Here is a 26,490-nt window from a genome sequence, read left to right on the forward strand (position 1 = left end):
TAGCAGCAACAAGAAGAAAGGAAGGAAAAATCTGTTTAGCCACATGATTCCTGAGTGATGTTGCATGAGCTCTGCTATGCCCCCAGCTGGAAGCATTGAACAAAGAGGAAGTTTCTTCATTCAGAAATAAACTGATGTGTTCTCGGCCTGAAAGTCTGTTTGTCCTGTTTCTAGTTAGGCGGTAGCTTTGACCCTGCTGCCTCTACTAGAAATAGATCCCCCTCAGCATATGGCTGGTTAGTTGGAACACTAGGCCAGGCCCGTATATAATCTGTGCCACTAAAGATGCTGAGGGTATATCTATGTTGTGGTGCTATTTCAGGATACCAGAAGTATCCCAAAATAGGCATTCTATATCTTTTGGAGCAGCCTGTTATTTTGAAATAGATTTTGAAATAACGGGCAGCTTATTCCAGCATCCTGGTAACCCTTGTTCCATGAGGATTAAGGGGAATTTCAGAATAGCGAGTTATTTCAAAATTTAGTTCTGTCTACACAGCGCCAAATTACCAAATAAGTTATTTTGAAATACAATCAAAATAAGCTACGTGACTTGCATGGTGCAAATTGTGTCACTCATTTCGAGCTAAGGGTGCTGTGTAGATGCATTCTGAGTCGTCTTTGCCATGTGGATTGTAACTGGAGAGCAGGTGCATTGAGACCATCCAGCAAGTTCACCTACTTCATGGTGTTTGTGGGAGACTTTTGGTTGTTGTAAACGATGCCCAAAAGGAGATGCAAAGTACTTGAACATGATTACCAGTCTTGTAGGTGATTGGCAGAAATAGTTTTTCTTACTTGCATCAGTTATAGCTCTGTGAGCATTTTAGGATCTAAAATACAATTGACTTTATTTGGACTCCTAAATTCAGCTCTCACAAAGCTGTAATTTAAAAAAAGGTAAAAGGACAAAACCCTGACAAAGGAGGAAAAAGGCAAGAAGTAGTAGTGGAAAGCAGTGTAGGCGTGTGTGTCTGTTTTACCTGTCAATGTTCAGTAGCAAAGAAGGAAGAAAATTAGGCAAGGGAATCCTCTTTATATACGCACCTAAAGTTGTTCATCCCCAGGTTCATTTAGGAGCTGATCAGTGGAAAGGTTCCATTTGTTTCAATGGGTGTTGGTTCAAATCCTTGGGGTGTTTTTGGTAATTGGAAGGTTCTGAGATACTGTAGTTGTAAGAATGGAGCCAGACCTTAGAGAAACATTATCGGTCTCAAAAACTTGCTTAATTTTTAGATTCTTCATGAATCTCTTTTTTTCCAATAGCTATCTAGGAGGAGAGATGCTTTCAAAACCCACTTACTTAAAATAGTAAGCACCCATGCACAAGGCTTTTGTTTAGCTACTTAACCAAACTGTACAGTTGAGTACATTGTGTAAGGCTACGTCTACACTGGCCCCTTTTTAGGAAGGGGCATGCTAATTTTGAAAGTGGGAATAAGAGATCCTCTGGAATAGGGCTTTATTCCGGAGGATCGGGCCAGTCTAGATGCTTTTTTTCAGGCTTTTCCCCAAGCCGGGAAAAAAGCGGCAGACATGTTTATTTAAATCTGCGGGGGATATTTAAATGCCCCGCGGATTTCCCTATTCCCACTTTCAAAATTAGCATGCCCCTTCCGAAAAAGGGGCCAGTGTAGACGTAGCCTAATAGTATAGAGATATAAAACTCATGAGACGTGGTTGGAGTGGTAGCATATCCACCTGAAATACAGGCTGTGCCGGTTTCTTGAAGTGGGATGCTTGCATGCAACTTTGACAACCAACATTTGTGCAAATATACATGGAAAGTATGGGCGCTCAAGTTTTTAAGTATTATGGTCTTTTTTATTAATGTTCACTGTCTGCTTTGTCTCTTATTGCCCTCTTCTCTCCCCCACCCCCCCCCCCCCCATTATATACTTACCTGGCATTTCCTGGGTCCTTCAGGGCAGGGGACTGGTGGTGTGGAGGGTGCAGGAGTCAGGGTTGGGAGGTTGAGGATGGGCTCAGGGCAGGGGGCTGGAGATGGGGGGGTTGGGAGTCCAGGGTGGGGATGAGGAGGGGTTCAGGGGGTAGGGATTCAACAGCCAGGGCAGGAAGTTGTGAGGAAGGGGAGCTCAGGGGAAGGTGTGGGTAGCACAGGGTTGGGGTAGCCATCAGCTTAGCCCAGCCCACCACCCCCAACTCGGGGACGACTGCCACTTTGTCTGTGGGGTGGGGGCCACACACCCTGGCTACCAGCTTCTCCTCAGGGAAAGTGGTGCACACCCTGGGTCTCCATGGGACTAGCCCGTGGTGGGGACCTGCAGGCCTGGGTGGTGGGCAGACACACATTTCTAAAATATGCAGTAACATGAAATAACACAGCTGCCCCAAAAGAAGTTACAAAATTAAAAGTAAAAAATATGTAAACTATAGCTGCCTTATAGTGGGCTCACAGAGGAGAAGTATAGACATACTCCCCAATTAATAAAAATCTGCATTCGAGATGTAGGCTGTATTTCCTGTCTGTAAGCTCAAAGAAGAGCTATAGATGCTGTAAAAGTTATTTCCATTCAAGTAGCTAGCTGTACAGGTTCAGGGCTAAAGTGGTGAAGCATATGTGAAAAATGGATCTGATTTCAAGGAAGTACTGTACCCACAAAATCCACTTCACTCTGCTCTCTCCCTCCCAAATCTATGCAATGTCTGCTGGTCTACAAACATTCTCTTCTGTGTACAGCACCCATATTTGTATAGTACCTTCTTGCCTAGGTAGGAATGCACTTGTAGGTATTTTGAAATTAGAAATCATGCTGGAGGGGGTGGGATGGACAAGGTCTAAGGAGAATAGGGAAGGATGATTTTCTTTTGGGGAAGAAGAAAGCAAAATTTTTAAAAAATCACAATAAGCAAAGGTAAATGTATAGTTGCTAAATAATTTTGCTCTGGAAGTGAGATCCTTTGGCTTCCCAAGGCAGCTGGGAGAGCTCTTTGTTTGTGTAGCAGCACCATGTTACGCTGACTCTTTGTAAGAGTCATCCTAGTGTTTGCATCCTCTCATTCTGTCTTGTGCTGTCATATGTGCTTGGGACAGAAGAGGTCATGCTTGCTATGTAAACAGTACACCTTTCAACAAATTGTATATTTGTATTTGATCTATAATGGCTAATGGCTGGTGTAAAATTAATAAAAAAATCAAGTGTATTTCTGAAATGTAAGGCAGTACAGAGGTCTCACTAAGTCATAAGAGATGACATTTTAAAAAAAAAAGCGAAAGGTCCATGATGCTCAAAGATTCCCACATGACCATACTGAATAAAAATTCCATGGAAGGTTCAAATGTAAGTGTCTAGAATTAGAGAACCTGTAGGAGATAAGCAAAGAAATCAAACTTGAATTGTCTTTGTAAGTATTTTACCTTTTAAATGCTTGCGAAGAAGGTGATAAAGTGAACACTTCTCTTTAAAAACTCACCTGGTTGTTTCTCTTCCTTTTTATAGGAAAAAAATTAACTTTTTAACATAAAGCTTCATTCCCAATGTGAAATGTCCTTGGGATGGCGGCAACAGCTGGAGCTTCATGCTTCATGAATAATTCAGAAATCAGAGTAGCTTTTTTGTCTCTTTTTGCATCTTTATTATGTGTGCACATTTAATTTTAGATATGGCACACTTCTCATTCGTTTGATCTCTTGTTTGCACTGACCTGTCATATTTATTTTGATGCCCCTTTTAAGAACCATATGTTCCTTTCCTTAGTTAAGCTGCTCTGTATGAAACAGGATGTGATTGCTAATCAACAAGGCAACTAACTTCCTGCTTGGATGAAGATCCTTACTCTTTATATTCACATAAATGCTGCTGGAAGGCAGCAGCAGAAATCCTAAACATCAGGTCAACACAGTGAATCAATAGGCATGTGGACGGTGAGAGAAATAATGAAATCATTTTGCTTTGTGATGGTTTCTCCTACCTTCCTCAAACTTCAGCTGGCTTTATCTTGTAATATATGTGAGGAGATTCCGGAGTGTGGAAGGTGGCAAAAATTTCAACAGAGTGAAAGTAGATCTTACCGTGAAAGTTGCAATATGATAGTGTTATTGATCTCTTTGTGTGTTTTGAAAGTGAGATGGTACTACACCAAATCTTCTACGATGCATTGCAATGATCCTAGTTATGCAAAGTTCAGAGGTGTGTGGGGGCAGGGGAAGGGGTTAAAGCATTCCTTGTTCTCCTTTCCTCTAGATATGTTGCCTACCCATCATCTGGCTGGGCAAGCTGAAGTTTTTGGGAGGACATGCAGCATGATATGTTCTATCATAAATTTTAGCCCTTCTCCTCCACATTGTGGGAAGAAAGGATATTTCTTTCTTGAGGAATAGAAGATTATTCAGCTGCATCCTATAAGTAATATACTACATATTCATATGTCTTCTGATGTCAGCTGATTTCTATTAGCAATTTATATTAGGTTTTTATAGAACTCTGCCAACTTCACCGTTTATGAGTTGTAACCAGGTAAGATGCAATCTCTGAAAAATTGTCATGGTATAAGATGCAATATAACAATAATCATTAATTTTGTATGAAGCCGGTTGTGCATTGTGTTGATGCTGGTAGGAGAAGGAACCTAAGTGCTTTTAGTGAAATACAATAGCTAGAAATTGTGGATGGGAATGATAACTGTGTACAAAATTGTTTCTTTTCTAGATCCTGCCATCAATGACTGAGCCTCCCTGAAATCTTCCTTATCAGTTACTGCCAAGATGAGAAGGATAACAGAAAGGAGGATTGCTTGTGATTTTAATGATATTCGATAAATAGGTGAAATAAGTCATTCTTAAAACTTTTCAATTTTTGTACAAAAAGACACTCTTTTGGAAGCTGTTTTTGTAAAACCATTCTCTTTGGTTAAAAAAAATCAGAGATTGTTTATTTATATAAAATGAATGATATAGTCATTGAAAAATTTGTCAAACTTCTTTTTTGGAAATTTAAACTGTGTACTCATTTATTAGAAGGGTGGTGAATGTTATGTGAGGAAGTGTTTCTTGCAAGAGTCCTCTTATGCAATAGAATAGTTACTGATGACACTCATAATTATCTAAATTACTGTTGCCTCAGCCTCCTGCAACAGTAAATTGCATACCTTTTAAGAATTTCTGAAACAAATATGCAGTGAATAGGAGTTTGTCTCCCTCCTTTCTTGATTTACACATTCTTTCTTTGATCAAAGCTTTTCTAGTCTCCAGAAAGGGAGGCCAAGAAAGATGCCTTACACATACTTCACTTTTCTGAAGCAACAAGAGTGGCTTTGGTTTTTTATGTATGAAGATTGCCCAGATCCAAATATTTGAAGAGGAGAGAGAAATGGTTAGGGTGTAGTCTCACACAAAACCAAGTCCAAGTGTTGCTTTTGCACATCTTTGCTTCATGCCAACCCCTTGCACTCCCAGCTTGGTTTTACCAGTATAATTCAGAGTTAGAGTCAAACAGGAGCCTACAGTTTACAGGATCTTTCAAAAAAGTGCCCTGTTTTTGAAAGAACCGAGTCTAGACTGCGGTTTCAATTTCAAAATAGCGCTTTCGAAAGAGTGCCATTTTGTGATTATGCAAATGAAGCACATGATATTTAAATCCCGGGTTCATTTGCACTTTTGAAGTGCTTCATTTACATCCTTCTGCTGACAGAGGGATGTAGTCTAGATATAGCCTAAGAGGCCGCCTAAACTGATCCCTAATTTATAAGAGCTGCATGGACACATGAAACATTGTGGTACCCTGCTTTACTGTTTCATAAATCTATGTATATGTGGGCTGCTACATTCAGATCCAGGACTGCTCTTGTCCCTACAGCCTGCTGCCTCCCGGAACCAGAAGAACTGCTCTTAATAGTCATATGCCCAGATTAGGGTGATCTTATTTCTCTCTGGTAATGGAGATACTATTGGGTAAAAGCAATAAACACTGCGAAGCATGAGTCACGAAGGAACTCCTTCAAAATAGATGATCATCTGAAACAGGTTATTGAACTTGCATGTTAAGACAGGATTTTCCATTGTGCAGGCTGGAAATGTCACTGGCTTAGTGCTGCAGAAAAAACAAGAGGAGAAATGGGAAACCATTTCTACACTCGGCAGAAGAACAGTGTGGAGTAGCTGAAACTGTTGGCCAATAGGGTGGGATAAAGGGAAGAGTTCTGGCTGGCTGAAGGAGAAAGTGTGCATGTTCCCCAAGTAAGCTAAATGGGGAAGGCAGAGGGGATACCATGCAGATCTGTAACCCTGATACTCTCTGTTCATTATGCTCCTAGTATTGGTCCAGAAAAGGAAAAAGGGATCTTGGAGAGGGAGGAACAGGGTCTGTTGGCAGGAACAGAGCAGTTCCCACAGGCAGCAATACCATTCCTCCCCCCCACATCGTTTTACATACGGCCCACTAGTACCCGAAAATTTCCATAACACTCTAGAATTGTGGCATTAGGTAGGTGAGCACGTTCTTTTAGAGCAATAGCTCAGAGATTTGAGCAATAGCTCAGAGATTTGATTGAAATTACATTTACAAGTAATTTCAATAGCTGTAGCACCTTTTAGAAAGTGGGCACCACCAAAAAAGTGTCAGACTAGAAGCCAGTATTCAGGAGCAGCCATGTGGAAAACCACTACTTTCATGCTAGGGCTAAAGATTGACAGACCGTTCTGCATAAGTGTTGCTAAGAAAGTTCTGATTGCTGAAGTCAAAGTTGTTTTCTGTTGATCCATGCATATAGAGTATTTCCCACATTGGCAGAGTCTGAGAGGGCAGAATACTGACTGCTTGATTTCCAACATCCTCCCTGCATCTCTTCTTCAAGAGGGGTGCAATGGTGAAAGAAACGGGGCTTAGAGCTAGGCTCGGAAAAAGTGCCATGAGCTCTCTTTCAGGTTACTGATCAGCTCAGCAGTGGAGTCAGAGGCACCACGATGCTGCAGGGACAACAAAAGGCCTACTACTGAACATCCCCAACTACCATTAACTTAGTGTTATGAATGCTCAGCTCTTCTAAGTCAGGCCTTAATTCATGTAAACAGTGCTGTTTAAGTCTGGCAATTCTAGGACCGATATTAAAATGCTCATGAAATGCTTGGGATTTCTTAATAATCTTTGTTGATCTACACAGTAGTAATACCATGTAGTTATAATTAAACCAATTCTGTGCAATATCATATGTTTGATATATAACACAGAACATTAGGTCATTGACTTAAAATCTTACCCGAGCACATAAAATGACTGAGTATTTTAGTTAAGATTGTCATACTGTTTATGTAGCTCTAAAAAAGAAAGTGTCATTTCAGAGCAGACAATTTTTTTTCTTTATAAATACTCCAAATAACAGGTTGGTTTCAACTAGACTTCCTGGCTCTACAATGACTACTGTATTTTGTATGAATATTTCTGGATCTCAAGCTTTTCATAATCTTGTGTTATTATTTTAAACATCTATTTTTTTCTCCACAAACATGTTTGACTAAACACATGGTTTACCTTCTGGAGTAGTACTGTGAATTTACTTTTTAACTTATTGCTTTAATACAGACTTGTAGTGAATCGGCAGAACAAACTGTGTAGTCAAGAAAATGTATCTTAGTATCACAATTGATTTTTAGAGAGAAGTTTTCATACTTCAGGTATAACAAAATATTTCCAAGGCAACAAGTGTCAACAGAATAGGGATTATATAAATAAATTTATTCTTGGAGCTGGACTTCTAATACTTCCAGTCATCTGAAGAAGTGGGTTTTGCCCATGAAAGCTTGTGATATCATCTACATGTTTTGTTAGTTGTTAAGGTACTACTAGACTATTCGTTATTTTTAAAGTTTTTCCTGTTACAGACTAACTCGGCTACTCTGCTGAAGCTATGTTAATAAAGTTCCCATTGAAAAGAAGATGCAAAGTTTTAATGAGAGTCACAATTGAAACTGATTGCCAAAGACTAGTAAATTTTCGATTATCTGAAGTCTTTAAATCACTACTGGATGATTTTCAACAAGAAAGTCTGTCATAGACACTCAGGTTTTAGGGCTACATTGAGGAATCTCTGGATAAAATGTTATGGTGTGCATCAAACAAGAGATCAGACTGGATGGTGAAAACAGCCTTGTCTGACTTTAGGGACATGGCACAGGCCAATATGTTGCATTTATCAAATATCCTTGTCAACAAATTTCTCTCTTCCCGTGAAGAGCTAGAGTAAAGAAGTGTCTTTATTCTTTAGATGGAAAAAAAACACAAATTTTCCAAACAAAAGTTTCTAAACTTTTAATTTTGTAAATTCTTTTTAAGGGCCCATCTTCCTTTACAACACCTCAAATTCCCTATTCAATACATTAAACCATTCATTTTTGCAGAGGAGCTGGAGAGGCACTACAGCCCTGAAGGAACCCCTCAACACCAGTTTTTGATAGGGCCCGAAGGACTACCATGTGAACGTTAGTCAGAGAGGCAAGAGTGCTACCAACAGAGGGACTTCTGAGACAGTATGCCTGATTCTTGGAGGGGTATTGGCCAGGGAATGGCAGGTTGTGAGTTCTGCATATACTATTGCTTGATGCAGCATGTTGCTTGACCTCATAAAAGTAACCATGCCACATGTGAATATTTAGTGCAAACTTCTTTTTGCCCATTTCTACAAATGTAATAATGTGGGGTTTATTTAGAAATAATTATTTAGTTTAAACTAATGTAACTCCTATAGTGCTATGCATATATTAGATTGTCTCTTTTCCAAGATTAATTAGCTGGTACCCATTCACTAAAAGCTCTTTAAGTTCTTATATAGCCTGGAAAGCTGCTGCTGATTCCTCTGTGGTGTTTGTTTTTTGTTTGTTTAGATTTCTAAATCCTGTAGCCCTTTCTTTTTGGCTGACAGATATGTTTTGCTGCAAGTAATGCACATTTCATCAGTGAATCAGAGATGCCAGCTATAATTAACTTATTTGTTCTGTCGGACTTTCTAAAATTTAACCTATAAAACTTGTATGTACTAGATTGGTTTCATGCATAATCGTATTTCTTACATTGAAAGAGCATAGTTTAATCCAGAAGAGTGGAAAATGGATTTTAAATTGTGTACTAGCCTTTTATATTTCAAAAATATTGCATGAATCTTTATTTTTTTGTTTAAAAGTCTAGCCCAATAAATTGTAAAGTTTTAATGCAGACTTTGTAGATAACTTTACAGTCGGTCACTGAGAATTATAGGCTCAGTGGTTCGCATTTTTAATTTTCAGTATATCCATTGTTAGATGCTGAGACGTCATTGCACATAGATAACTGATTTTTCTGGTCTTTTACATTTTACACTTTAGGAAAAATACTTTGTTAAAGCAGCTCCAGGTGAATGTACTAATTAAAGAACTGTGTTGCTTTTATTGAAGTTGACACATTGTGCATGTTTTTAAAATGGTGTATGTGAGAGAAAGAAAAGGGCAAGAATAATGTTGTCATAGTGGCTATCATTGGAAGAAATTGGTTTTATTTAATACTGTAAAACGTATAGTTACTTTTACTGTTATTGAAAAGCTACTTCTGTATCTTTTCTGACACATTCTGCTCACATACACCATTTTAAAAAGAACATGACACCAACAAATTGAAAATGTTTAAGTTCTGAAAAAATACTTTGAACGAATACACATACATACACACCCACCCACCCACCCCCCCTTTCAGGTAAATGCCTTACATTTCTTAATGTAAACTTTGAATGGCCATTTGCTTGGTGATGAAGGAATCTGTGCTCTCTCTCTCTCTCTCTGAGAGAGAGAGAGAGAGACTCTGCTTAACAGTTTCACAAGTAATATATGACAAGTACATATATTACTTTATCCTGCATATGTAATGTACCATTGTGTAAAATATGGTAATTTTATAGTTGATGTGGCATAGCTTGGTCAAAAGATTTGCATACTTCATTAAGTTCTTAATGTGTAATTGAATAGATATGCTCTTGGATGTATTATGGGTTGAATAGTATGATTGTTGTTTAAAAAACAAAAAATATATGGACATAAGTCTGGTTGTGTCTGCTTGAGAGAAAGTGATGGGTGTGGTCTTTTGAGTGAATAATGCATGTCTCATAACTGTCCTATTTCTATCTGAAAATAAAAATACTGCCACCTTAACTTACATGGAGTAATCCTGACACTGCTAACAATCCCATTGCAGGTATTCCTACCTATTTCAAAAGCAGGTGCTACAGGACATAAGAAAGGGCCACAGAATCTTGGCCCACGATGGGTAAAGATACCATCAGTAGATATAGATAAGATAGAAGGAACCATATGGTAAGAAGACACAAGGATAAGGCAGAAAGTTCTTGGGGGAGCTATATTTCTTAGTGTCTACACTGCCAAGTTAGGTTGATGCAAGGCAGTTTGACGACTTAACCCTGTAAGCATCTAGGCTGTGTCTACACTGGCATGAATTTCCGGAAATGCTTAAAAGGGAATACTATTCCGTTTTCAGTTTTTCTGGAAAAGGAGCGTCTACATTGGCAGGCTGCTTTTCCGGAAAAGCCATGTTTCCGGAAAAGCATCTGTGGCCAATGTAGACGCGCTTTTCCGGAAAAGAGCCCCGATCGCGAAAATGGCAATTGGGGCTTTTTTCTGGAAAAGACTACTGGGCTGTCTACACTGGCCCTTTTCCGGAACAGTGTTCCAGAATAAGGATTTATGCCCGAGCGGGAGCAGAATAGTTTTTCCAGAATAGCGGCTGATTTTGTACAGTAGAGCATCGTTGGTTTTCCGGAAATTCAAGGGCCAGTGTAGACAGCTCGCAGCTTATTCCGGAAAAGCGGCTGATTTTCCGGAATAAGTGGCCCAGTGTAGACACAGCCCTACATTAAAATTCAGCTCCTGCTGATGTAACTTGCTTGCTACTTCATCTTAATAACCCCACTCCATGAGAGGAATAGGGTCCATGTTGATGTAGGTAGATGGACATAGTGTTAATGTAGTCACTGAGTGGCTAACTGTTGCTGGCCACCTCAACAATTTAATTGGTACAAGTGCTCCTGTTGAGGACAAGTTCCGACAACACGAGTAGACATGCACAAGTTATATAATTACTGCCGGAGCTGTATCCCAATATAATTTAAGTTGACATAAGTTTAGTGTCAGAGTGGTCTTATTCTGTACATAAGGTCTTTGGATTAGATATTGGCCAATTCTGAATTGACCAATATGAGAAGGGCCATGTTACAAGAAGGGCTCTGGAGAGAGTATGGACATACTCTACAAAAGAGCACTTGGACAGAAACTGATGTTGGAATGGTAGTTGAAAAAAGGGAGACGTTGAAGAGGGTTTTGAAGGAAATGACAATAACTATGGTAAAGGTAACTGTCCCTCTTCGAAAACCTATCATGAAGATGTAGATCAGTAAGATATTCCCTTTCCTACCCCCATTTCTCAGATACCGTGTGTGTCAGAGGTGTGGGGAGTCACTGGGCCCTGCACACCCATCTGCGGCCAGATGTGACTCTAAACCAGCAGGTTGAACAGAAGGTTTATTCACAGGGATACAGCATAGAACATTAGCACAGGAACCAGAAGCAGGGGCGGTCCATGAGAATAGGCAAACTAGGCAGTTGCCTAGGGTGCCGCCGGCCCGGGCGCCCCATGATTAGGTCACGGCCATTGACAGCTGTGCAGGTGGGGGCGCCAATCGTGCCTTCTACCTGGGGTGCCAGCTGCTACAGCTGGCCTTGGGCTGATCCTGACCAGAAGCAGTCAGTACAATCCATCTTTGGGGGAGAGGGGACTCACAGCCAATAGCCCTGCCCCCCATCTCTGCACCCCAAGCCAGCCGAAACTAACACACACACTCAACTACCAGTCTTGGGCCTGCAGGCAGCCCAGCTTCCTTTGTCCAGCTTCCCCTTCCTTTGTCCAGCTTCCCCGGGTAAAATGTGTCAGCTGGTTGCTTTCCCCTCCCCCCTCCCAGGCTCAGGTTACAGAGAGCCTTGGCCACTGTGTACATGCTGGGGCTGCTGCAGTCTTCCTCAGTGACAAGCACACCTGAAATTCCCATCCGAATCTAGGTATTGGTGCAGTGCCGAGGGAAACTGAGGCGCACACACAGGGCTGTTATAGCACAATGGAAATCATGTGCAACATAACAGAGTGAATACAATCTTTGCTTTTTCCTGATAGTGAAAAATATTCTTGTCACAAATAATTTCTGGCCTACCTTTATACCTCAAGGCTATATCCCTTTGATATTTGGTATAATATGAGATTGGAGCTACCCTTAACCCTGGATTCTCTGATGGAAGCCTGGCCCTTTGTGTTCTGTTGATTTTCTGTGTGTTTTTGTTTGTTGCACATAACCTTTATAATAAAGGAGACTAACTAAAAGTCATATTTAAGGAAAATTGTCACAAAATGATTAAAATAATGTTTGCCATTTATATAGTGGCTTTTTGCATTTAGTTTTCGTTGGCTGTGAAAATAGATGGATTGGTTTCACCTTCTGGATACATAGTGACTATTATGCTTTGTTTTGGATTTCTAATATTGCTTTTAAAATGTGTGTGGATATGTTTGCGAAGTGGATACTGTTATAGAAGTAAGTCACTGAATTATAGCTAGACAGCAGAGTGGAAATGCTAGGTACAAAGTTTTTTGTGGGTTTTTTTTTAACCCTCTATCAATATATTGCAGAAAACAGGTTTTGCAGTTTCTGAAAATTGAAAACAAAAATTTGGGTCCAAACTACTTACATGTATCTCTTAATAATCTTCAGAGTAGATTCCTGTTTGTACTTTTCTGTAATAACAGTTAAAATATTTCATGCAAGTTTCATCCAATCTAACTAAAATATTTATGATGTGATTTTTTTTAAAATTTAATTGACATTAAATGAACCACTGGCATTCATACAGAGAACATCAGTGAATTAAAGAAATAATGTAAGTTTACTTTCATCTGTAAAAGATGTTAAAGTCAAGTTTGGTAAATTCAGTAATGTAAGTTTTATGCATCATGAGTGAGGATTATTTTTGTTTTACTGTAAGTTGACAAATGCTTTTGGGTATATTTGTTATGCATATTCTGTCCATCATAAATATTGCTGTTGTAGAAAATTTTTCCCAAGAAACAACTACACCTTTACAAATAAGGAAACAGTACGGTGTGTAACTATTAGGATATAATGTTCATTCTACAGACTGTAATTTAATAGAATAACAGTGAGTAGAGTAGTGTATCAGTTAATTTTCAAAACATTTTATGCCACACAAATTAGCTCAGGTCCTGGAGGGCAAAATGACAAGAGGTTACTCGTAGACTATGTATTTAATTAATTGAAAAATGCTCAAATTGCTTTTACAGTTGTTATTAAAAAGTAGAATCAGTGTTGCCAGTGCTCAACCATAATTAGAACCCCGGGGAATTAAATATTTAGCATTAGTAATGTAACAGCACTTAGGACACAAATTTCTATTTTTGTAATGAAAGCAATACAGTGTAAGTGCAAATGGCTGAAACGACAGCTGTGACAAGTGAAACAGCCTGGGATATTTCAATAAGACACCTCATTGGACAGCAAGTCTTGCCACATTACTCGTTTGTAAGAGATCTGCAAGTTTAAATCCCAATAGTAACGCATTACCCCAAGTATTTAGATTTCTAATTGCTTGCAGGATGAACAGTTGGGCAAATGTCTTGCCATAAGTGGTTGAAATGTATAGTGTTTTCCTACATAACCCTAAAAAGTTCACGCTTTTGTCAGCTGGGGGAAAGGGAAAATGGGAGAATGTCAAAGGGTGGAGAGAGGAAGAGATTTTGTTTGTTTTAAGTTTAATTACATTTTAAGCATAAATGCTTTCAGTGATACAACATGAAAAGTCAGATATTGGGCTCTAATGAGCTGTAGTGGTAGATGGCTGGGGACCCTAAGGGATTCATTCACTAAATTAACTGGATAAAAGTACGTGGTTTGGGCACAGTATGATGGCTGAGCTGTGCTTAAAGCCCAGTTACAGAGCTGTCTCTCATTCCTGTTTTCATTCTAAACAGGCCATGCAGAAACCATAACTGCCGCCTGTTACAACTGTTCAGCTTGTCAAAAGGTATTATATTAGCAGCTAATAAGTAATAAAGTGCATTTGACTTCATTTCTCTTTTTTTGTGTGTGTGTGGGGGGAGGGAGGAGGTTAAATTGAAACCAGTTGTGTATCTATCAGTTAAAAAGCCACACAAAACCCTAAGTGGTACTTGGATGAGGGGTAAGTTTGAATTTATTAAACAAAAAAATTACTTTCTTGAAATGCCAGCAATCGGAAATAGTGAAAACATCTGTTGATGGAGAAGATGTACTCATTCTGGTAAACATTTGTATGCAGGACATGTTCTGTGTATGTACACAAAATCTGTACACTGTGTATATGAGGGAGTTCTCTCTCTCTCCCCTCATCTTTTTGTCAAATCTCCTCTTTCATCCCCCTCCCCCCCACACACAGCTAACTGGTTTTTGGTCCTAATCTCCTTTCTCATCATGTCCCTGTCTCCTCAGTGTCTCCCCCAATTTACTGCCTGAAACTCACCTACAGTAGCTTCATTTCAATCTTCGTTTCCTTCCCATCCTATCCAAGTTCCCATCTGCCTGATTTTCTTGCCCAGCCATTCAATCAGTCCCTCTATCCAACTCTCAGTTCCAGTTTCCCTCCTTCCTGGCAACCTCCAGTCCCAGGTCATCCCAACTGATTCTTCTCCCCTCCCACCCGGGCCAAAAATCTGTCTCTTGCGCTCTCTGTATTCAGATTAGGTAGCTTTCTTCCTCCTCTTTGTCTCTTTCCTATGCTTGCATTAGCTCCCTCCTTCTGTGCCCAGGCAGTCTTCTTGCTCTCACTGTGGGAGGCTGGATCAGGACCTGGCAGAGCCTGTGGTTAAAAGTTAAAACTGCAGGCAGTTCTGCTCAGCTCCATGGAGCATGTGCAAGCTAAGACTTTTTTTAGACATTTATAATTTGGCCAAATTTAGGTGCAGTTTCACTGGGACAACCAAAGCCACATTGTTGACAGAAAGGCCATCCTCTGCCAAATGTCAGGCCTCTGCTAGAGCTTTTGAAAGAAGAGGTTGTAAAAATTTAACATGAGTAAAACAATTTATTTTCCCCTACTCTCATCCTTGCAAAGGGCTGGGCCCCGGTGGCTGAAATTTTCCCCTCAAAACTCAGCCTGAGGCAGACACCTGGCCTGGTTAATTTTAGCCTAAATATTTCAAATATGGCAAAATTATAAGCAAATATCCCCTATTGAGCCTTACTGGCAGCTTTCCTGTTTTTTCTGTAGTGGTCTCCTATCACAAACTTGTCCCCGTTGGGAGATATTGTGAGATTACAAAGGAATTTAGAGTTTTGAAAAATATTGACACCTGTAATTTAACAGACTTGGGGGTACTTCATAGAAAATGGCATTACAAAAATGCAGTGTGGTGCTGGTTTAAAAGTCTTCACTGATGCTTAATTTTCCTATAGAAAAGAGTTGCTATACATGGTGTTCTCCTCACTCCCTTTTATTTTTTCCCTATTTGCAAGGACTTTGAGGCTTTACTTCTTCTCTCCCATTGGTTTTACTCCAGTGGACTCCATTGACTAGTGGATTTAATTTTGATTTATACCAGTGTACGCTACCTCAGAATCAGTCCTTTTGTGTGTCTAAAAGTTGCAGTGAGCCTCCAGTGTGGATGAGCAGCAGCTATACTGACACAATCGTGGTGTCTGTGTAATGATCTGGGATCGACACTGGCTGTGTTCTGGCCAGGGACAATGCATTTATCTTTGAGTCTGTTTCCACAAAGCTCTTGTCTTACAATGGTGCTGAGGCCTGGATCACATCTGGCATTGCCAGAATCAATTCCTGTAGGTTCTGCACCAGCCTGTCTCTTCGTGAGGCTGTCAGCACTGTAGCAATGTGGACCTCTCTGAGTTGTCAGGTGATTCGTGGTCTTAAAGAAATCTGTCCTGTTTTTAGTTGTATTTTTGTCATCTCTTCCTCCAGCCCACATAGCCAATGTTCCCAGTGCCATACAAATCACAAATGAAGTTAGCGACCCTTTTCTCATCCTTCACATTCAGAATAAAATACCGAGACAAATGCAGCTGCTCTCCTCTGATCCAAGTTGTCATCTTATTCTCTTTGCAAACATGGCAACAAATCACAGGAAATTAACTCCTCCCAGCAACCAGATACTACTTAAAAAAAAAAAAATAGAAGTTCACTTGAAATACAACTAAACCCACCAAAAGAAAATTCATTAGTAAAGGTAACATTTCATGCGGCACTTCACTTGCTCTCTAGATAATTCAGGAGGAATGTTTTCTGTTCTCTGTCTTATAAAGAAGGAAGGTTGGCAAAACTAATGCTAATGTGTAATTGCAGACTAGCACCAATAAATGTGTTTGGGTGCTATAGACTTACCAGAGTATATCTTTGTCCCTGAGCTGGGTTCATAAGAAGCAACTGCAGCCACCATCACAAGCTCATGGGAGACAGTAAGGGCATGTCTATGCTGCAGAGGTATTTCAGAATACCAGAAGTATCCCAAAATTACTATTTTGCCTTTATTGAAGCAGCCTGTTATTTCAAAATAACGGGAGGCTTATTCTGACATCCCGGTAACCCTCATTCTACAAGGGTTAAGGGGCATTTCAGAATAGTGAGTTATTTTAAAATTTGGCATTGTGTAGACAGCACCAAATTATGAAGTAAGCTACAGGCAGTCCCCGAGTTCCTGTATGTCGGATCCGCAGTTACGAACGGACCAGACCAGGGAGAGGGAGCAAAGCGGCGGAACACGCGGGCAGCGGACAGCCCAGACACGTCTGGGCTGTCCGCCCCCGCGTGCTCCGCGGCTTTGCTCTGCTTTGCTCCCCGTCCCCCTGGTCTGCAGACAAAGCAGAGCAAAGCCACGGAGCCCGAAGGCAGCAGGACAGCCACGGCGCGTCTGGGCTGTCCTGCTGCCCCTGTGCTCCGCGGCTTTGCTCCGGACGCCTGTGGTACAGCAGCTGGGGCACTGCCGGTTGGCCCCGTAGCGCCGCTCTGGGCACTACTGGACCAACCCGGCAGCACCCAGGCTGCTCTGCCCCAGGCATCCTGATTCAGCCACTGCTGGTCTGTTTCAGCAGCGGCTGAATCAGGACGCCTGGGGCAGAGCAGCTGGGGTGCTGCTGGGTTGGTCCAGTAGCGCCGAGGAGTGGTGGCGCTACTGGACCAACCCAGCAGCATCCCAGCTGCTCTGCCCCAGGCGTCCCCAAGTCAGCCGCTGCTGAAACTGACCAGAGGCTGACTACAGGAAGCCCCTGCCCCGGGCTTCCTGGAATCAGCCGCTGATCAGTTTCAGCAGCAGCTGACTCTGGACGCCAGTTCCGACTTACATACAGATTCAACATACAGATTCAACTTAAGAACAAACCTACAGTCCCTATCTTGTACGTAACCCTGGGATTGCCTGTATTTCAAAATAGTATTGAAATAAGCTATGCAATTTTTAACATACTTCATTATAGTTCACAGATTTAAGATAATATATGTATCTGAAGTTTTTTTCAGAAAGAATACATAGATTAAATATTTGAAATATGTCCCTCACTATCCAACACAGACCATCATTTGCAATTCCTGAACTAGGCATGCATCCTGAAGTGGCATGTTTGAAAATTTTACTTCTGGACAATATCAATGTGTCTATGTCCCATTTTCACAATTTCACTTTGGAATTTAGGCTTCTACATGCCAGATGTCTTGTCTGTGCTAGAAAGGGGTTGCCGGCTATACTGGCAAACCTTTCTCACGTAGATTCAGATTGTACTGGCAAAATTGTTTCTTCATAATAATCAGACCCTTTAATGGCATTATTATTCTGGCAAAGATTTTTAGAGCGAATCAGTCATGAATCGCTCTTAAAAATGGGAGTTAGGCTCTCTTGAAATTTTTGCATGCCTGACTCAACGTCCTTCTTTAAGCAATTATTTTTTTCAGTTTATTGTAACCTGTTGCACTTCAGTCACATAGTTCAGTTCAGCTTGGTAATTAATGAGCAATAATGTTCTGGTGGTGGCTTAACGTGAGGCAAATTAAAATGACCTAAATGCTAGTTTAAAATGTAGCCTGGCTTAGCTTTATATATCTGGGAGGGAGAGGCCCTTTTTTTGTTGCTTGTTATATTTTTGGTTTGGCTAATTTTGACAGCTTTTTATCACTGTCACAGAGGGTCAAATGCAAAAGTAAGGAGGTTGAAGAGAATGGTGACTGACTTTGTTGTAAATTTTCTCTCTAGCAATATCTAGATTAAAAGGTTATGTGTTTGTCTCCACCTTATTTACTGGATGGCTTAATCCCCCTAAAATTATACTATGCCAGAATAGGACACTGCTGCTTGTCACTGCACGCTCTTTGTACTCTGTTTACTACAGAGGGCATTCTGTGCCAAAAAACAGAATTTTAAAAAAATTCTGCATGTTTTGTTTGTCAATAAATAATTGGAAAGGCTCCAGTATGGCAGTGGGGAGCACAGCTACTTGCTGCACGAGGGTGGGAGATCACCCTGCAGCCCTTCCACCCTCTGTATATAGGGTTGCCAAGTGTCTGGTATTCACCTGGACAGTTGGTATTTCCCCCTCCTATCTGGTAAAAAATTCAGAGACTACCGGACCCCTAAAATGTCCGGTATTTTCTGAATTTTTTCCCCCCGGCCAGGAGGTGAAAATTACGGGCACCTGGCAACCCTGCAAACACTCAATGCCCAGCTTCCTTCCCCTCTGCCCTGGCTCCCAACCCCCATGCTTACCTGGTTGCGCAAGGCTGTCAGCACAAAATGGCTGTCGACTAAGGGGAAACCTGGGTCTTAGTGCTCAACCTCTCTCCTGTTCCTATCCCTGCACTCACTCTTAAAGGGAACATGCTGTTTTCATGCTGTTTTATTTAATTTTTTTTTTGCTTAAGTCTTGGAGTCCCCCCCCCCCCACTTTTTTTTTTACTTGGTCTCTCTCCCCCCTTTTTTTTTTCCTTCAACAGAATTTTTTCCTGGGTTTTTTTTTGGGGGGGGGGGAAGGTGGTGTTCGCTATTTTTGTTTCAACCATCTGGCAACCCTATCTGTACACTGACTCAGCAGTGAGGCTGCACCTAATCCTGACACAGTACAAGGCCTAGGCTTACCACAGAAACAACCCTGGGGCCCTGCCCCTCTGTTCCAGGCACACCAGGTGTGGGCAGTTAGGATTCAAGTGTGGAGGGACTCTGTGGGGAGATCCAGGTTTGGATGAGAGGGTTCTGTGTGCCATAATCTTAGTGTGGGCAGCTCGGCTGAGGTGGGTGTGGGTGTGTGTGGGTGTGGGGATATGGATGCACCGAGGCTCATTGGGAGGAGGTTCCAGATGCATGGACTCTGCAGGGGCTTCCATATGAAGGTGGTTGGGGCTCAGTGGAAAGGGGGATGGGAGTCTGGGTGCAGCCAGTTAAGGATCAGTAGCATAGGGGTCTGGATGTGGGTGTTTAAATGTGGTGTAAGGTATGTGGGGCTTGTCAGGGTGGGTTTAAGTACAGGCAGATGAGTGGGGGGGGGTCTAGGTGTTGGGGGGTCCAGAGGCAGGGGTCTGGGAGCAGCAGGAGGGATTGAGGTTCAGTTATGGAAGGTTAGGGAAGGTCTGGATGTACTGGGCAGGGGAATTTGGGTGTGAGAAGTCTAGATACACGGGTTGGAGGATGAGCTCCCTGTGTGTACAGTGATTCCTCCTCCTACAGCTGAGGCGCAATAGGGGAAGGAAATGGGGGGTGATGCTGAACTTCATGAGTGGGAGGAGGTTCTAAAGGGTGGGTCTGACCCAGCTCCAGACACTTCTTGCAGGGAAAGAAGAAATTCTACCCACTCCTGTCTCCAGCCCAGCTGGGACTAGCAGCTGATTTCAGCTCAGGGTAGAAGTCACTGGCTAGGATGTCTCTAGCTCTAAGGTATTTACACCTCTGCTGGCTGCTCCAGATGCCTGAAATGATGGACCTGCACTGCTATGTAGTGGTGTGTGACTGCTCTTGCAGCTTCCCTTTGCTTTTCTATCACCAAGTCATTTTTCTGTGTGGGGAAGCAAAGAAATCTATGGGGGACATGAATTCTGTGTGCGATATGAACTCTGCACACGTGCGGTTGTGCTGAATTCCTCCAGGGTGTTTCTTACAGTGCAGAAAATTTAGATCCGAGAAATTTAAATCCAAGCACCTACTGTGCCCCTATTTAAAATAATGTTCTTTAAAAGGTTTTATAGCCATTGTTAAACCTTCTTGTAGGGTGGAGTTATTTTTTGAAACATTTCATGAAGTTGAAGCAAAAATTGGGAGGAGAAGAATTTCTAAAATATGTGAAGATCAGCACCATTTTTTTTCTCCGACAAAGCATGTTAACAATTTTTTTCAACAAGCTTACCATAGTAATTTCAATAGTATATGACAAAAATGGAGGAGGCATCTGTAAAATAAAAGAATATGGATGTGCACATTTCAACGAGTTCCATGTGAGCACAACCCCTGTCTCCCCCCCTCCCCCCCCCAACGAACTGATATACCGGAGGTGTGAGTCTGCATTTTGTTGGTAAAATGCAATAATCCTCTTGCAGACTATTTTTGAGTGTCACAGATGTCACAGCATATGTAATACTTTGTACTTTCAACCAAGCATCTCTTGGCAATTTATAGTGATGGGCAGGCATTGTAATCAAATTTATATAGGTGAGGGAAACTGAGATGCACCATTTGAATGACCAAAGGTTACACAGTGCATCGGTGGCAGAGCAGGGAAGGTAATCAGGCCGTCAGAGAAGAAAGCTGGAATCAAACGATTAGACAATGAAGGCAAATGATTTTGTGGTCATAGGGTACTCTTTGTGCTAAGTCCATGTTTCAGTGTTAACCTCGTTTATTATAACCCATGAGTAGAGGTCTTTGAATGGGCACACTCTGTGAAAAGAAGTGTTCCAGAGCATGCTCTAGAAACTCTCTGTGGCATTTGAACAGCACTTAGTATTCTCCTGAGAAATGGAGCTAAAACAAGCATTACAATCAGGGACAAAAATGTCTTTTCCTCATTAGGGCCATTTTTAAATGATGTGGTATCTTTGGGTAGACTGTCCCTAGAATGTCCTAGCTGTTGAAGTTTAACAGAGGACTAGCTGCCTGATTAGTGGCCCTATTACAATTGGGGAGGTATAAAGGCTCAGAAGGGAGGCCAGGTGTGACTGTTGAGATTCTTAGGAACCACTGAAAGCAAGATCCTTCAGCAGTAGATTGCTGGGAAGTTGCTCAGGTTGCTAGACCTCCAGAGAAAAAGGGTAACAGAGGAAGAGCCTGCTAGAGAAGTGTGGTAGGAAGTAGTCAGGGATTCACAGAAACTGATTCATAAAGAGTCTCTTGCTTGGAAGCCAGTGCAATGGATGGGTCTTTTGGGTTCCCTTAGCAGCCCCAGCAAAGGGGTTATTCAAGCTTGGAGAACAAAAACGCTACATCTACACTATAAGGTTTTTGCGCAAAAACCTGTGGAGCATCCACACCTCAAATGAGCTCTTGTGCAATTAAATGGGCAGTTAAACAGCAGAACAGAAGGCTTTTTCTGCCATAGGTAAACCTCCTTTTTTTGAGGCATAACTGCTTTTAGCACTACAGCTACTGCTCAAGAAGGCAAGTGTGGATGCTCCAGAGGGGTCTCTATCTATGGGAAAAAGCACAGGTGCTTTTCTGTGAATGGCTATCAGAGCTTTCTTGCTCAAGAGCATCCTGCAGTGTGGATGCTCTCTTGTGCAAAAGCACATCGCTTTTGTGATGCGCTTTGATGTGGGGATACGCTCTTGTGCAAGAAATTTTTGTGCAAAAACTCTTGCGCAAAAGGCTTCTTGCTCAAGAAGCATGTAGTATAGTCATAGCCAAAGTGTGTGAACACTTTTACTGCCTGACTCATGAGACTTGTTGCCAATCCAAGAAGGGAGAGACTATTAACAATGAAAGTGAAGGAGTCAAATTGAGGTACAATCAGGTGTAGCTAAACAGCAGTTGACTGAATCAAGGAGAAATTGTGGCAGATCTGCTCAGCCACAGTGGATGGCCAGTGAGTGAAAGCAGTCCTCTACGTTCCATTTTTGTGTGTTTATAAACATGAAAACACAAGTAAATTTTAGGGTTTATATGTGCTTGTTTAACCTGAATGGTGGTGTGTGTCTCAGTATAAGCCAATCATTGTTGCTCTCTTTAGCAAAAAAATCCTGCCTAAAAACTAGGCTTTATTTAGAAAAAAGGGTTATTCTGAATGATGCTAACTTACAGTAATCAAAGATATAACACAGGCTTTACATACTTTGGGTGGAACTGTTATTCTGTTTAGTTTATTAATATCATGTGGCCTACAAAAAGGGTACTATTATGGTAACAAGTACCATATCTGGTAGTGTTTGTAGAATTGAATCTTTTGAAATTGGCTTCAACTTTGCTTTTAATGCTGACAGGTTTTCTGGCTTTTTTTTTTTAATAAATAGGGTAATTAGACTAGAAAAAAATATTCAAAAACTGTACAGAGAACCCAGAAACTGGGCTGACTTATGATGCACTAATAACTTGCATGAGTTTCCAAGGAGTTGGCAAACCTAAACTTACATTGCTTTTAAAGTGCTACCAGACCATTTGTTGTTTTTTTCTGAACAGACTAACTCAGCTACCCCCTGAAGCTGCTTTATTTAGGTCATAATGAATAAATGAAGGGGAGAATTTCTATTTCAGCTCTCCATTTTTGTTTTGTTTTTTTCTTCGAGGGTTATTAGTTTCTTAATGTTACTTTCTCATCATGTATGTGACTGAAATGATTTAGTTAATGAGTGCCTAAACATCTGTTCAGAGTCTGGTGGATACTTTGCCTGGGTTCAAGTTCCAAAAGGAGGATTAGCCACCTGGCGCAGTGTTCATGACAGGCTCACAAAGGAGACACCCATCTTCTCTTAATGCAGATGATGAACGTATTTTAGAAAATTGCCTAACTTAACATAAGATCTTCCAAAAAAGGCTGCAGGTTTGGAAAAAGTACTTTGGTATTAAGTGATTGGTGACTTTAAATTACAAAATTCTAAAGTGTCAATTATTATTTATAGGAATAATTCCAAGGAGATTGACATATACTTACTGGACTTCTTGCATAATTTCTTAAAACTTTCTTAAAATTACAAAAGAATTACAAAAGAAAAAAACCTTAAACTACATGGGATAGATAGGCCTGCAAATTGATGCAATGGTGTAATCTCTTTGGTGTAATCTGTTCTTGTTAATTAATATGGTACAAAATGTTTGGCACACAATTATAACAGTATAGTATGTTAGATTAATATAAACTAAAGGACAACGAAGCATGCTGATAAGTAGTATTTTCATGGGACAATTACCATACATAGCCTTAACCTACAAATAGATTTTATAAAATGCCTAGATTTTTCACCATGGGTTGATAAAAGGCCTGCCCTGAAAGACTCAGATTTATATGATGGTGGTTTTGCTTTACAAATAACACCATTTAGTAGAATATTGATCTATATAACTATACAAAAGCTTTATAATACAGCAACTTAGTAAAGTTATAGAGTTACCCATTTGTTGCTTCACTTTACCATGGGTGAGTGTAAAATCCTAAAACAAACTTGAACTACATGGGATAAATAGGCCTGCAAATTGGTGCAATGGTGTAATCTCTTTGCTGTAATCTGTTCCTCATCAGAGGTGCCATCTCTGGTGAAACCAAGGTACTAATAATGCTATTAGCATTTGCTGGGTGTTGGACAATTTTTGGAATAAAAGGGGACTTAGATGAGTTCCTCAGTGGACAGGTTCTCTTAACACAAACTATCACCATGAGTTCTACTGACTTATACCTTGGATATCAGAAGATGAATTTTCAAGCGTTCTCACCATTCTGTAGACGTTTTGATAGAGAGTATGTAAAAACCTTGTGTAGTACATTTTATTTTTATGGTGCCTCCCCCTCCTCTCCCCCCCCCCCCCAAAAAAAAATTAGTAACATGCTAAAACCTTCAAATTAGACTAGAGATTTCCTGGGAGAAGTACAGCCAGCTGACCAGGCTATCATGCTTGCAACACTGCCCAGAATCCAAATGAGTTTCTGACTCCATGTGGATTTGACTGTGCATGTTGAGGTGGGCTGGTTCAAGGACTCTTATGAAGGGAGGATGAGGACAGGGTGGCAATGTGACAGGACTCGTGGGGTGGCTGTTGAATAGCAAGTGCTTTCAGCTACTCAGAGTTCATGTGGGATTTCAGAAACTTGGACAGAACATGAGTTCTTATAAAAGTGCTAGGGACAGATTCTAAAGACAAGGACATGTCTGGATTTCAGGGAGACTCCTAAGTAAATGAGACAGTTCCACACAGCAGGACTCAGTCCTCTGCCACAAATAGGGATGTTCATGGTGTGTACAGGGGAAGGAAGCCCTTGGACAAGAGGCTGGTCATGTAGATGTCTCTTTATATCTAAGAACCCTATTGTGCTCCATATTCCTGTCTGTAAAATAGAGATGATGAATCCTGCTCTGCTGTGTACAGTATTCTGAGATCTACTTATTAAAAGTGCTATAGAAGAACTAGGGTTTATTTACTTATTTTGTTAGTGTCATGGGTGGGGGGAGAGTTCATGGCTATGTACAGCCTCCTTTAGTCTCGCAGAAAAAAGGATTCAGGTTTGGTACGCTTAGCTGAGACATTTAAAATATATATATTGTCACTTCTCAGGTTAAGCTTCAGCATGGCCATGAAATGAACCCTTTCCTCTCTGAATCATATCCCCGTCCAGACTGGACACTGCCAGGATAAAGAATTCCATTTGTTTCCCCTCTGTTGTTCTGCCTGGATACATTGCAAGCCTTTTATACCTGAAGTTGGATGACACCTTTACCAGCGTTGTGTGTGATGCCTCCAGTGTTTGAGTGCAGTTCCCCACCATAAGCCTCATCATACAAGTTGCAGATTTCATCAGGGGACCCATTTTATAATCAAAGTGACTCAATCTTTTCTTACATATGGTCATTTGTGGTCATCATGTAAGTGTCTGCATCGTGCTTGTCCTTAACTAGTTAGCATTATTTGGACAGAGAAATCATGACATTTTCCCACCTTCACCTTTGGTCACATGATGGTGGTTCTGGATGCTCTAGAGGTACATAGGTTTCAGAATATTTTCTAAGCTAATAGTAAGGATTCTTGAAGTAGATTGATGACTTGGGTTTTATTCCTGCTAGGGAGGTTAAACATTACACATTGTCCTACATTGAGGCTTTGTCTTCACTACGGCTTTTGCCGGACAAAGCAATGCAAATGCAGTGTTGATTAGCATTTTGTCCTTCATTTGCATAATCTATTCTGAGCTGTTTTTGCGCAAGGGGTTTTGAGCAAAACAAGCAGTGTGGCCATGTCTGTTTTGCGCAAAATCCCCTTTTTCGCAAGATCCTTATGCCTCCCTGGAGAACACATTGTCTTTCTCATTAAAGATTTTGTCTTTTCTGAGCATTCTGTGGGCTTGAAAAGTTCATACATTAGGAAGATAATTGACATGGTTAACCTTTCTGATAAAAAGGAGCTATTATTTTTTTTAAATGGCCAATTTTAAGTTGTATTTTTAAAAACAAAAATGCCACCACAACATGATTTTTCCTCTTCCTCCTCCCAACCCCCCACCAAAAATGTTTGTTGGCAAAACTTCATTTTAAAACTATTTCTAGTTTTAGGAAAGCAATGAACAACATAACATCTTTAACTGCACAACTTTTTAGTTCTTGTGTAACAGGACACTAAGAATTCTGTGGGATTTAATGCTGCATCTGGATCCCTCAGATTTAGTAGAACTAATGACTAGATCAATTTACTCTGGTTGTTTTTGGGTGTCAGATTCCAGCATTCCCCAAAATATGCCTTTTATACAATGCAGTATAGTGCACATGACATTTGCCAGCTTCAGCTGAAATAAGCTTTGTAGATAGCTCTGAGTTTCTGCATATTTCTTGAATATCCAAGCTTGCCAAGAAACAGATTAAAGAGGCATCTTCCTTCTTATTTTGTTACTCAAGCTTCCAGTGTCCTTGTCCTAGCAGGAAATCACGGCTGTGTTTTATTTCATTTTATTTTTATATTTTCAAACTGAAATTTAAACCTTAAATCACCTTTTTGCAGTGAAGCCTTGACATTCCTATCCAAAGGTTAATTTAATGAAAACATAGATCACTGAAAAGATTTTCAATCTGATATGCTATGCCATTAAAAAGATGTAAAACCAAATGTATGTGACTGGGTTACACACAACACACTAGCTGCACTTTCTGAGTCAAAGGGTTTTCACTTAACCTTTAGTGGATCTCCTTGATTTCTCTGACGATTTTGTTGTAAGCAGGTGTGCCTCACCTCCCAGCCAGTGAATCTGTATCTCTTCATAGTAAGTGCTTGAGGGTGTGCGCAGAGAGGC

The 26,490-nt window shown here is 40.8% G+C and overlaps 1 long non-coding RNA gene across 7 annotated transcripts in view; it reads left to right on the forward strand.

Annotated features, from left to right (window-relative positions):
- Positions 1–26,490, forward strand: part of LOC102443395 (uncharacterized) — a 55,698-nt gene that overhangs the window by 12,105 nt on the left and 17,103 nt on the right. For 2 of the 7 annotated variants that reach the window (XR_012906746.2, XR_012906748.2), the window contains 2 exons: positions 4,671–4,784; positions 8,354–11,941. This is a non-coding gene — a long non-coding RNA (uncharacterized LOC102443395). Of the gene's footprint in view, positions 1–4,205; positions 4,479–4,670; positions 7,492–8,353; positions 11,942–26,490 lie in introns of those variants that run through there. The other 5 variants (XR_012906744.2, XR_012906747.2, XR_001368118.4 and 2 more) reach the window with 3 other exon arrangements.

The sequence above is a fragment of the Pelodiscus sinensis genome, chromosome 12 (genome assembly GCF_052426305.1).
Source record: "Pelodiscus sinensis isolate ZL-2025 chromosome 12, ASM5242630v1, whole genome shotgun sequence".
Classification (NCBI taxonomy): domain Eukaryota; kingdom Metazoa; phylum Chordata; order Testudines; family Trionychidae; genus Pelodiscus; species Pelodiscus sinensis.